The sequence below is a fragment of the Notothenia rossii genome, assembly GCF_949606895.1.
Source record: "Notothenia rossii genome assembly, chromosome: 10".
NCBI classification, from domain to species: domain Eukaryota; kingdom Metazoa; phylum Chordata; class Actinopteri; order Perciformes; family Nototheniidae; genus Notothenia; species Notothenia rossii.
In genome coordinates, this window is record NC_136908.1 from 8,097,704 (window position 1) to 8,111,030 (window position 13,327).

Here is a 13,327-nt window from a genome sequence, read left to right on the forward strand (position 1 = left end):
CTGAAGTGGTAAAGCTCTTAAAAGTAGAGAGAGAGAGAGAGAGAGAGAGAGAGAGAGAGAGAGAGAGAGAGAGAGAGAGATGTACTTATACACACACACACACACACACACACACACACACACACACACACACACACACACACACACACACACACACACACACCTCCTCAGCACATAATCACTCAACCACCCTTCCCTTTTTCACTTTCTCCCTCCCTCTTACGGTACTCCTGTTTGCGGGGGTTAGAAGAGCAAGCTACACACACACACACACACACACACACACACACACACACACACACACACACACACACACACACACACACACACACACACACACACACACACACACACACACACACACACACACACACACACACACACACACACACACACACACACACACACACACACACACACACACACACGGCTCACCACAAGAAGTAGAAACCTTCTCTGCCAACTTTCTGTTCCCCCCACTCTCTTTCTTCATCTTGTTCCTTTCTCTATATATCTTTATACCTCTGATTTTACCCTCAGACGGTGGCATGCTCTGACATCTGTTGCTTCTTTTGTTGCAATGTCCCCAAAGTTGATATTGTTTTTGTTTCAGTCTGAGAGTGGGTTGAATCGCAGCTTTATTTTGGAAGAGATCTTGGCTCTTGTGTTTTCACACAGGCTGCCGTGTTGCTCTGTCTCTTCCTCTTGTTGCTGGCTGAACTAACACGACCTGTTTACTCTGCTTTGCCTGTGTCCACATCGCTAATGTTTTTACCTTATGTATTTTGGTTAGGTTGACATCACCTTGCTCATATGATCAAAGTTATACTGTAGCTATTGTATACTGTATATATTTGTATGTTATTAAAGAAGAATAGGTTTAACATTTGAAACTTAATGTTTCACAATGACATCCCGGTGGTGTCATCTTTCAACTGTTAAGCCCTCAATTATAAAAATCAAACATTTGAAAGGAACTCTCTTGCTGTGAAGTTTATTTTCTAGTCAATATGGGCTAACCAGTTTCCGTTCCTGAAATCTAGTTAGCCCAGCTGGCTAACGTTAGCATTAACCTCCTGCTGTTGCTTTTTGTTATTTCAATACTTACTGAATCATTGTCAGATCCTTCACACTGTGTTGCGTTTCTCCTATATTATATAAAGATTATGCATCTACATACAATAAGCTGTTATTTTTTAAATGCACAACCCTTTTTTATGACAATCCATAAAAATTGACATCACCAGTACTGACACCACTTCAAAATTGACTCACGACCAAATCACTTCACAAAACCACCAGGAACATAAACAACTATTTCAGCAATTGAACATTTCAGCTCAAGGTTAATGTCTTTAAGACGTAATCTATTTCCAGTGTGAAAAATAAATGTTTAGCACATCTACCTTGTTGTGGATATTGATGTACTTTTTTTTTCTTTTGTTTGTTTCAATAGGCTTCGGTTGATCCAGACTTTAAGAGGAGATGAGTCTCAATATCAGCTGGATGAGCTTCACAATGGTAGGAGATGGTTTCCCTTTAATAAGTGTTTATATAATTGTATTTCTTCTTTATAGATACTAATCACAAGTAGACACTGGCATCCACTGTGTGTTTCTCTCTGTTCCCTGCCTCTCCATCACTTTCCATTTCCTCCATCTATGCTTTCATTCATTTTACTATCACTACTATTTGTTTGATGTCATACAAATGCTCTCGTTGCATTGTGTCCCGCTGTGCCATCAAATATTCAATCCATTGCACACCGTCCTCTAGTCTAGATCATAGTGTGAATGGACGTACTCACAGCAGGCTACCTTTCAATACATCCTGCTTCTTGTCAATACTCTCCTGTGACAGTGATCAAGTCCCGCAAACCAGTGAAATCAAAACTCTCCGAGGATAACGAGAGAGGAAGTTGCCCTGACACACATCCAACATGAAGGCTGTTTGTTTGCTTCCTGTGATCATTAGGGCCAAACCACTATTAGACTTTCAAATTCAAAAGGTTCTCCCTTCTTAAGTTTTGAATTTTCCCATGTCAGTATTGCCCTAGGAGACACGTGTACACTACGAAAAGTCTTAATCCTGCATATGCTTTTCATGCACTGTGGGGTCGTAGCCCTTATCTCTGAGGAGCATTCCACACTGCCACTGTTGTGTGGATGGTAATGACCCCACAGCTCAGGAGCCCAGTGTGTGGCCCCATCGCTCAGCACAGCATACCACTAACTTTAACCTTTAGAGATATGCATCAGTTCGTATTTTGACATGCACTGTATATACAGCAGCCACCTTGTGAATACCGCACGTTTGATTGATTTTATTTAGGTTATTAGATTTTGTTTCCGATTTCACTGTTGCCGGTTTTTGATGTTTTCCTGTAGAACACAAGAAAATAAAGAATGTTTTTACCTCAGACTTGTGTGGTTTTGTTTAATTCAATGCGGTTTTTCTCTGTAGACAATGGTTAGACATCAAATTGACTTTAATTAAAATGAACTGCCTTCCAAGAAGTTCCAACTACTGTTAACAGCAGGAATATGTCCTGATAGTATCTTTTCCCTGCCATGGATAATAACCAGATGTCACTCTTTGTCCGGTGCAGTCCCACAGTTGCGCGCATTTGGAAACCATGATATGAGCAAAGCAAGGTAATTGAAAAAACAACATTTCCCCACTGTGAAGATTTATTTAAAGTTGTAAGCACACTGCTGTTTTTGTGTTTAAAAACCTATTAACATGAGAGGTTTGTCTGATGTGAAATGAAAGATGGAAAGTGTAACAGGACGCAGTAGAATAATGATCTCGTGCAAACCCACTGACACTGTAATTCCCTTGGAGAGAAATCTGAATGTTTTCCCCCTTGTGGCGTCTTTCTGCAGAGAGCACATTTTATTGCGCTTAGTTTTTCATATCATATAAACCAAGAGGAAAGATGGGATTAGATGTTTTTGGCAGAGGTGAGAATGGCAGTCTTATTTATGGAGATGGCTTGCACAATGAAACTGCCGTATATCTGTTGTGTGTCCAGCAATTTACTATTTATTAAAGTAGTGAGTTGAATTACAACATTACAGTAAATATTTAGTATTAAACACAGCCTGCGTTCAGTTACGCAACTGGATAAGAGCGGAAGTGAAGAGTAGTCGTTGCTGAGTGCAGAAGAATATTTTGACTGCTGTCCAATATTCTTTCTTGAAAAAAAAAAAAAAAAAAGATCAGCTCATAAACCTGGCCTATGTCCCTTTCTAAGCACTCAAGCATATAGTTTGTCCATGCGTGTCTGAAATGATACAAACACTAAAACAGGCTCTCGTCTCTTTCTCACATATTTCACATGAACAGTGCATATCTTCACGCTAAACTTTGGTCAAGACGGAAAAGTCTCAACTTCTAACTCATGGATTGAGACCAAATTTGTAGTTTTGAGACATGTATGATTCCCTGACTTCCTCTAGTTCCTCTAGGAAGTTTTGTGTGATGGATTGCCATGACCTCTATGTCCTCCTGAGGATGGATTTTAAAAATGATATTGACCACCTAACCTTTAACCAAGTCAAAACATTTTATTGGGTTTATGAGAAATTAAGTGCAAAACAAATATCTGTAAGCATGTGGGATGCCATGACTTTATTTTATATTACTTCATTACTTTTCATTACTTTACTTCATATTGCTTAACTTCATGGTAAATGTTGAATCTATAACGTCTACCTTTTAAGGAAAAATGTTACAGAAGGAAACAAAAACCGTGTTATGTTCTTAATGATCATCACAATATAAGGCATTTACTAACCAACCTACTCAAAAATCCTTCATGTGATGAGTTATATGCTACAATAAATGTTTCAATCCATTTCCTCATCAGTCATCGCCACTATTTTAAGGTCTTTTTGGAAGGAAACATCTCATATACTTGGTTAAGTGCTTTGTTTGTTGAAATGTACAATTCAAAGATAAACACCTTTGCTGCCATATAAAACAAAGTATGATGTAAAAAGAAATTGCCTGAGGCCCGTAATTCACAGTTTGCTGCAGTTAAACTCTCTCAGGGGAACGCTTGTTGTTTACTTTAGTGTCTCCTGTCAAACCGAGGTATTTCCCGCTGCTCCCTGAAGGCCCTGAGTCAATTCGCGGACTGGATTTGAAGGTGACATTTCAGCCTCCCCTCCCCTTTGGTCTGGGTCTAGTGACTGGGTTTCTTCCTCCTCTGCGCCGCTTGTCACCCAACCCTGTCCCCTGGGAAAGGAGCTACAAAAACTGACAGCACAAAGTGGAATAAAACTTTAAAGAACAAGAGAGCAATCGTTAAAAAAAAAAAAAAAACACAATATTTGTTTTTTGTTTTTAGAATCCAAACTTTCTGAAAGTTTTCCCCGTTTCTGATCCCATCCATAGCCTCTCGCAGTGGGACCCATCACTCCGCACAGCAATCCAAACCTTCCTCCTGGGCAGGGTGGAAACACCAGAGAGAGAACAGAACTGCCCCAGATTCCACTTAAAGGTTTCCCCTTTTAAGGCCCGTCCAAAACCACTCTCATCTGCTCAGAATGTCACTTACAAATGACCATCTGTTTAAGATCCTTCTTTTTGCACTAGCAAATGAGAGGAATGTAACCGGCATACTTGCCTCTTACTGTCTGCAGTGGGTTAATAATATTCATGATAACAATGTTGACAATGTTAGCATAGTTTTTACTGCGTCCCCGGTTTATGGGAGAACACGGAATCCAGGCAACAGAGAGCCCAGGGGAGCTTTTCTGAAAAGAAAACACCGCTTAGCTCCGCTAATTTGTACGGGAAATAAGATGAACTTAAATGAACCGAATCTGACAAACCAAAGAGCGAAAGAAGTCCTGCTATAGTCCATTAAAGATATGCAGTGAAGCTAAATCAAACTCCTTGTGGGTCAAATCACTCGGGCAAAGGTGCTTTAAGAGGACATAATCCCAAACTGACAGGTCCAGAACAAACAAAGCTCCCAGTTGAGAGCTGGAGACTGAATCGTAACTCAAAAGCCATGGCGAGTGATTCAGCCGTGGACCCTTTAGATTGTGTACACAATGATACGCATTCATATCCATGGAGACTAAACAAATAGAGCGGTTGGTGTTCTTCTTTCACGATACAGGATAGTTTTAACTCTTGACCCGCCTATTGAAGCAACCAGGCTATTCCTAAGAGGACGTTTGTGCATTGGCAAGAGAAATCTAATACTGACCATAAAGCCCAACCTTACTGCAATTAAAACAAATGAAACATAGCTGTGTGTAATTGATTGAAACAGTTTCTCAGTCATACTCCAGCATTCAGTCAAATGTTAAAAGTATACAGGTAGCGATTGGGTGTACATATGGGCCTGCCAACCACTGCAGATAGACAATTCAACAGCCCTCCTAAAAGCTGAAACATTAAGCAAGGCAGGTCCAGATCCACATCTGTCTCTTTCCCATCCGCTCCCCATTTGATCCACTTCTCTTGAATGAAAAACTTCCTGACTCTGCCCTCTCAGGCAGCTCTCCCTTTATAAATGTCACCATTTAAATTGCTATTCCTATCCGTCTGTGACACATACTGTCAGCTATGTGAGATCTGCCCGCTACGCTGCCCAGAGACCATTATTCATGGCAAGCTGTCTCTTGTAAAACACCACAAGAAGCCTGGGTGTAATTAATTAGGGAAATAGGCAGATGAACACCGTAATGTGGCGTGTTTTTACCGCTGTTGCTTCCTGCCCAACTTTTAACAGAATATCTTGTGATGCCTGTTAAGTGTGTTGAAAGCAATGAAGAGCTATACATGGTGATGTCACAACAGAGGCGAAACTGTAAGCCATTGTCTGCTTCATGCAATCAAAGCTCACGTCACCTTTTGTCCTTCAACATGTCTGTTTCCATTCTTTTCCCTCCCTCTGGTTAGAGAGGTTTTCAGTGGCTCCACACATGATTCAAATATAAAGACCTGTAATGTGCTTCACATGTGATTTTCAAACTGGTGTGTGTATGATTAGGAGGCACCTCTCGTTGTGCAGCTAGATTAGGTAATACAAAGTATTTTATGGATGAGAGGCATATTGGAAGCAGCTGCTTTTCCCAAACGGTGTTGTGTGTTGCGGATCAGGAAGTCCGCCCTGGTGCCCAATAGCCCAACCGCTGCTACCTCACAAGCTAATATATACTCAAGGGTGTGCAGACTTTAATCTGTTTGCTTTAACTGAATGTTGTAGCTGCTGTGTCACATATGCTGCTTTGCAAAATGATCTAAAGTCTGTGTGTTTTTAGAGAGAACCAGATACATACACGCTGAATATGGCATTGCATGTCTGTACCTACATTAGGTATCATGCTGAACACGTACAGTATAACCTCTTTGACCCTACACACACTCAAGTAGTCAACTTCCTTTTTCTGACACCAGCACCTGGGTGCAGTTTCACACTTTGTACCTTTTCACCCCAAGGGCGTCCTGTGTGTGTGTGTGTGTGTGTGTGTGTGTGTGTGTGTGTGTGTGTGTGTGTGTGTGTGTGTGTGTGTGTGTGTGTATACACGTATAGTTTTGTGTTGTTTTTGAGAGTGCTTGTCAATGTGAATTTTAGATTTACCTTTATCTCAATAGCTAGCTTTGACTTCCTATTGCTCTCTGCTCCTATAGTTATTGCGTTGAGACTAAAAAGTGAGACACGGGCAGCCTGCAAGCCGCATAGAAAGCAAAACAAACACAACCCTTTATCATGTCTGTATGTAATGTAATGAGACATGGTGTGAAGTGGAGCATGGCACATTTCTGCCTCACTGATACGGAGCATTTACAGTGGACTATATCTCACATCCTCTGGTTTATAGTCAGCATTATGATCCTCAAAATGTAATTTTTGTAATGCTATACAGAACCAAAACTCCAGTCACAACACCTGACTAAGATTCTAACACGGCATCAAGACAAAGTGCATCCAGAAAAAAACAGGCACAGACTACAGTCATGGACATGTGCACGGACATCGATAATCTTACAATCTGACACAAACACACACACAGGACCATCTTGAGTGGGTGTCACTGAACTCCTCGGAACATTATGTCCCAGTGAATTACGGTTTAAATGCTTCATCCGCTCCCGTTAGACTATCCATCACACCGAGGCTCGCTTAGTCATGGAGCAGTTTCATCAAGGGGGGGGGGGGGGGAAGGGGGAGGGAGGCAGGGAGACATAAGAAACAAGATAAATAGTGAAGGGTTAAGAGCAAAGGAGAAAGAAAAGGTAAAGAAAATGGAAACATGCGTGTAGAAAAGTGGGAGAAGGATGTTGATTTGACTTGGAGGGAGATAAAAGGAAGGAGCAACAGCAGCAGTGCAGAGACAGGAGTCATTTAGACAGATTGATGGTGATGAGGGAGGGCTTGAGACCTCTCCAATACTGATAACTACTCACGACGGCTCTGACTGAGGGAAAGGGCTTTGTGCGGTTTGTTTTTCTTCTCATTTGCACATTGCGTGGTCCCTTGCCACAGTAGCAGCTATAGAAAAGTGGACTTGACATCAGGTGGGATCCAAACAATATTAAAACACAACATTGGCCTGTTTAGACTTGCATAAACTAAAACACCAATTTCAAAACTGCCTCTGAATACAATCCTGGGTCCCAGGGGTTGTTTAGGAGTCAGTTTGCATTTGCTGTGAGGTAAAGAAAAAAAAAAGATCTGCGGCCAGGACAAAATGTCCTACGAGTGCAAGCGAGCGTGGGCTGGGAAACACAATGACACACACGGAAATGATCATGTCATTATAATCACTTGTGCCATTCAATTGTCCCTTACCCATCCATCAAACATGTGATCAACCCTTTTCGCCGCTGGTTGAATATTTTAGAATTCATGCCTCGATCATATCCAACTATGTTCTTGTTTATGATCAGTTCATATAGATTTGTCTTCTGAAAACAGTTATTATTTTTCCAAGAGTCTTGATTGCAGACCTTATAATCGTCTTGTGTAAAGAGAAGTATATCCCACACTATTTTACTGGTTTTCCTTTGTTTGTCTATTTCCTCTTTTGTTGCAGCCATTTTGCACACTTTTTAAATCAACAAAGCGATTCTCTATGTTAAACAAGTCATTCAGTCTCTGGTTTTGTCACAACTTGAGTACTGCCGTCACATGAGCCGAATTCACACCGCAGGACTTTCCCTGGTACTTTGGTTCTTTAGTTCCGTTAGTACCAATAATGTCGCGTTCACACCGCCGGGACTACTCAGTGCCGGGAACTCTTTTGGCCATTTTCAGTCCCTGCTAGAGAGGTGGTACGAACCTGGTGATACAAGAGTGCCCATTTCTATTCTATTTCTATTGGCTGGGCGAATTGCAAACCACGCCCTGTTAGACTCTGAATTTGTTTTGTTAGGCAGCCATTTTTTTCCTCGCTACAAAACCACATCCACAGCTGAGCGAGTAGTTTTTTTGTACTTTAAAGCAGTTATGACCACACGTACTACAACACCGGAGCGGAAAGTAAACAAACGCCTCATGTACAGCGGGTGGGCTTTATACCACCTCCCCCGTGTAGTTCTTCTTCTCTCGTTTTTTTTTTTTACTCGCCGTGAAGTGGTTTTGCGGCCTGCCAGTAAACCCAGAGAAGAAGAAGACGAAGTGACGTCAGCGTAATCTCGCCTCAGGGAAAGTACTGCGGTGTGAATGCGATAGGCACTAGCCCCCTGGCGGATTCAGTGCCGTGGTACTTTAGTGCCGGCACTAAAGTACGGCAAGTCCTGCGGTGTGAAAGCGGCCATGGTCATCAGCAGCAAAAACACATTTACAGAAATTACAAATAGCTCAAAACAAGGCTGCCAGACGAGCTCTCCACTGTTCGAAGCACACTCATATTGGAGTCATGCATAGAAACCTATCATGGCTTCCGGTTGAGAAACGTCTGCAATCTCGTGTTATCACTTTTCTAAAAAATGTCCAATTTAGCGAAAAACCACTGTATTTTTATGATTTTCTGATCAAATAGTTTACACAAGAGACGAGCATGACCATCAGACTAGACAAGCTACATCAGGCCATCTACTGGCACCTAAACCCAGGACACATCTTCTGAAATCTTCTGTGTCTTATAGAGCTATAAAGGAATGGAACTCATTGCTACCTTGCTGACATAGAGTCCAGAGCCTCTTTCAAGAAGAGATTGAAGGGCCATCTACTAATGACCATGTACCCTTGTGAGCTGAGAACCCTAATTTAATTTGATCGCATGTTGTTGATGATATTGGTGATGTTGTTAATGATGTCAGGACTTAAATGTTGCTGTATTAATGTTGTATTGTTTTAAGTGTCGGACCCCAGGAGGAGTAGCTTTTGTCGAGAGCAAAAGCTAATGGGGATCCTTAATAAACATAGAAAAAACAAAAACATATTGTGCAGTTTGAATGAATAGAATTTCAGGACCATGTTGTACCACAGCTTGCTTTTCAATGTCACTGCAGAGCATCCGGGCCTATATGGAGGAAGCGTCATGTCAGATGGAGGGGTTAAAGTAGAACGTTGTCAGCATTATGGATCACTGGCCACAGAGGGGTTTCAATCAACCATGCTACATAAGGGGAAAAGGTATGGCAACTCTCACCAAAATGTCAGTGACAAATAGGCAGTGCGAGAGCTCTGAAGGTTGCATGTTATTGGGAGAAGAGGGAGTAATGACAAGGAATGAAAGAGTGCTACATAAAGAGATGGATGAAGCTTGGCAGGGGACAGAAAAGGAGGAAATGGTCATACATAATGAAAATGTAGACAAGTAAGAATGGAGAGAGTTCACAGAGTCCAAAGAAGGAAGAAGTTGGTTGGGGTAAGAGAGGACACAAAGCCATACGTTTGGGTTTTCTTATCGTACAAGATCAGCCTGAGGGATGTGATGTGAAATCTCAAAAGTTGGGTGGAGGAGGAGATGATGGGAATGTTACAGATGGTCTGTTTCATTAACAACCTCCAATAAAGAGGAGATGCAGCAGGCCATATGCTCTTCATGGCTCACAATGTTTATTTCAAGCACCTACAGAGAAGCATTAAACTCTCTTTTGCTCACAACACAACAGTGTGGTGTGGTCGTGTACGGTACGGAACACAAAGACATAGCGATCTTTGAATATAGAAGTAGAACTTATGTCCAAGTATGAATAACCCATCGTTCAGTGTGTGTAGAACATGTTTTAGCTTTCATCACCATACAATGCAGGACAAGTCAGCATCTTAACTTCAATACTTCTTGACAGTGATCTGGTCATGAAGCATCTGGAGTCACTCAAGAGCCTTCATGTTTTCTCGTGTGTGTTGTGCAGAGACGTTAGGTTAGTAGCACGTTTTAAGGTTTTTCTTAGAATTTACATTTCAAACAATGTCAGCATGGGATCACTGAGAGTCTGACGGGGATTTATGTAGGTGCGTCTCCAAGTTTGTAAGTGATTTAAGTTTGATACAGAATATGTTATTATTGAGCACGATGGTTTCCAAATGTGCCCGTTCTGTAAGTAGAGCTTTAAATCTTACATTTCTAAATAATCCTTTCGGATTTATAAGTGTGACCAAGCACACCACTGTCTGGTCCCGATGACTGAACCAGACTTATTCTGGTACATAATATTCCAGTTCATTGGCTGGCTTTTGTTTTCATTTGATGTTTCCCTATTTGGGTCATACAGATAACAAAAACAGAACACATTATAACATTCACATTGGAGCAAATATATCCAAGTGCAACACATATTCTCTGAATGAGACACATCAAATCTTATTGGCTTCGTGTACTGATTTTTTCGGCTCCTGTGGATTGCCAGACTAATAACAATTCCATGGGTAACTACATGCAGAGATGGCAATATATATATATATATATATATATATATATATATTTTTTTAAATATGTCATGCCATTCCCACACAGCTATCTGTAACCACAGCATTATTGTAATTAACACCTTATAAAAAGTAACACACATGAAAGCAAACAGTTCCTTATTAGAAAAGCAAGAGAGACGCGGTTCCTGCTAAACCGTTCATTCATGTTGGCCAATGTAAATCCAATTCCTGGACTTCTTCTGTGTTTGGTTTCCACCAACTCCTAGAAATACAGTATATCTGGCTCTTTAGCTGCTCAATATTACCATCTGTACCAGCTGGACGCTACATTTACTTCGTCTGATGTTTGCTGCTTGGCCGGAAGTGTCTTACAGTAACTTGGATATAAAAGAGGATACTAGACTGAATCAATAACATTAACATTTAAAGAAGGGATCCCATGCAATATGGCTATTTCACTACACAATGTTTTCTAATCATAGCAGCAGTGTTTCCGCCTTCTTGAAACCAAAGGCCCTTTAAACAAAAACAATGAGCTGAAAGGTGCTCAAACGCTTTAAAGCAGGGTTGTCAAACTCAAGGCCCGTGGGCCAAAACCGGCCTGCGACCTCATTTCATGTGGCCCGCAAGAGCTTGCAAAGAATATAGTATACAATACAATTGGTGTAGTTGTTGAATATTTGCTTTCAATTATTTTCCCTAGACGTCTGCTTTAATATATATCATATATTTGTATATGTATATTGATAAAGTCTTAAAGTTACAACCGGCCCTTTGAGTGCAGCCATAATTCTAATGTGGCCCGCGATGAAATTGAGTTTGGCACTGCTGCTTTAAAGAGCTGAAAGGAAATGCATTGTTAGGTGGCAGTTTTCTGTGATTTGGTCAAATATTACACATATTCATTTGAATTGATAGTTGATATTTAAATGTCGATTGGTGTAGCCTTAATCTTTACCTGAGAGTCACCCCTTGTCATAGCAGATATGTTTAAATGTGTGTTAGCTATTGTTAGAAGGGGCTTTTGGTCGATGGAGCCGTGAGCTTCACAAGGATCATGAAACATGCCAGGAATTAGATATTTATTGTGCCAGGTTTATATTTCCCCGGCAACTGTGTATGTTTGTCCTTAAATGTACCTTATAGTATAGTATAAAGTAAGGCTCAAGCAGCCAGCTGGACGTTTCTGTTGCGTATAATTCTAACCTGTAATTGAGCAATAGCCTAGACCATTTTGGTTTAATTTGTATAACAACATATATGAAAAAGAGAGGATAAATGGAAGAAAATACATAAGAGCTTGTGCTTACTGCTTGTAAAAAAATGAATCACGCTCACGCTTTGTTCTTTGCATAATCCATTCAGATCTGGTGCTGGAAAGTCACAGCAGGCGTTCCATTTAATTACAGTCCTCTTTAACAGTTTAAATGTGGCATTGTTAACAATCAATTCGTGCATGCCATCCAGATTTAATACAGTAATTATGATGCGTCTCTGCTATTTAACAACTTGATTGTATAACTAATGCAGAAATTGACTCTTAAGATTATCATCTATTTGACTGATAAATGATCCTTGAGGCATGTTTAATGATATTGTATAAAGCCATGATTAAAATAGAGAGCTTAGTTTGTTACAGTTTCCATCTCAATACAATGTGTTCCCTTTTTGTGAGTGTGGTAATATCTACACAAACAAACACAACTATACCAATGTACTCACAGCCGCCCAAGATCTCTGAGAATAGGGTTTAACAGATAAAGCTGAAATAGAGATAACGCTGTTTTAGAGAGTCTCCCTGACATATTGGGGAGTTCTTTCTCTCACAGAATATGCAAATCTGAACATTGTTATTCCTGGGAGCCGGAAATAGCCGAGGCCGGCGTTATGTTTGTCCATCAATCCGTTTGTCTTCACGCTTTATTCTCAGTATTGCCGTGAGGGATTCTCTTTTTAAAACTAAGGAATTAACTGATTAGATTTTGGGGTCATCTCAATATCTCTTTAAGTATGACGGTTTATAGTGTTGTGCTGGTAGTTTAAAGTAGGTTGATAATAACTTCTGTGGCCATAAACAATGCTGCTGTCCTCTAGAATGGGTCAAAAAAATATATTTTAGATCCCCAAATGGGTTGCCTGGCCATTAAAATAATTGAGTATAATATAAATACATTTATCATATGGGAAAGGCTACATTTTCCTTCATTTTTTCACATATCATGCTTTTCAATATTCTGCTATTTTTATTCTTGATTGCGTGACAGTTACCTTTAAATTGATTGCATTTCAATATCTGTTTTTCTGGGCTGTATGTGATTGTGTGTGCTTGATAAAAGGTCGGAGAAATTAAATCAGAAGTGTAATGGGCTCTTGTGAAAACATGTCATCTTACTGTACGAAGCCCTCCTCAAAGCCTAAATGCAGGAAATGAGGTTGATTACGGCAAACCTGCGTGAAATTATCCTGCCTCCTGTTATGTCA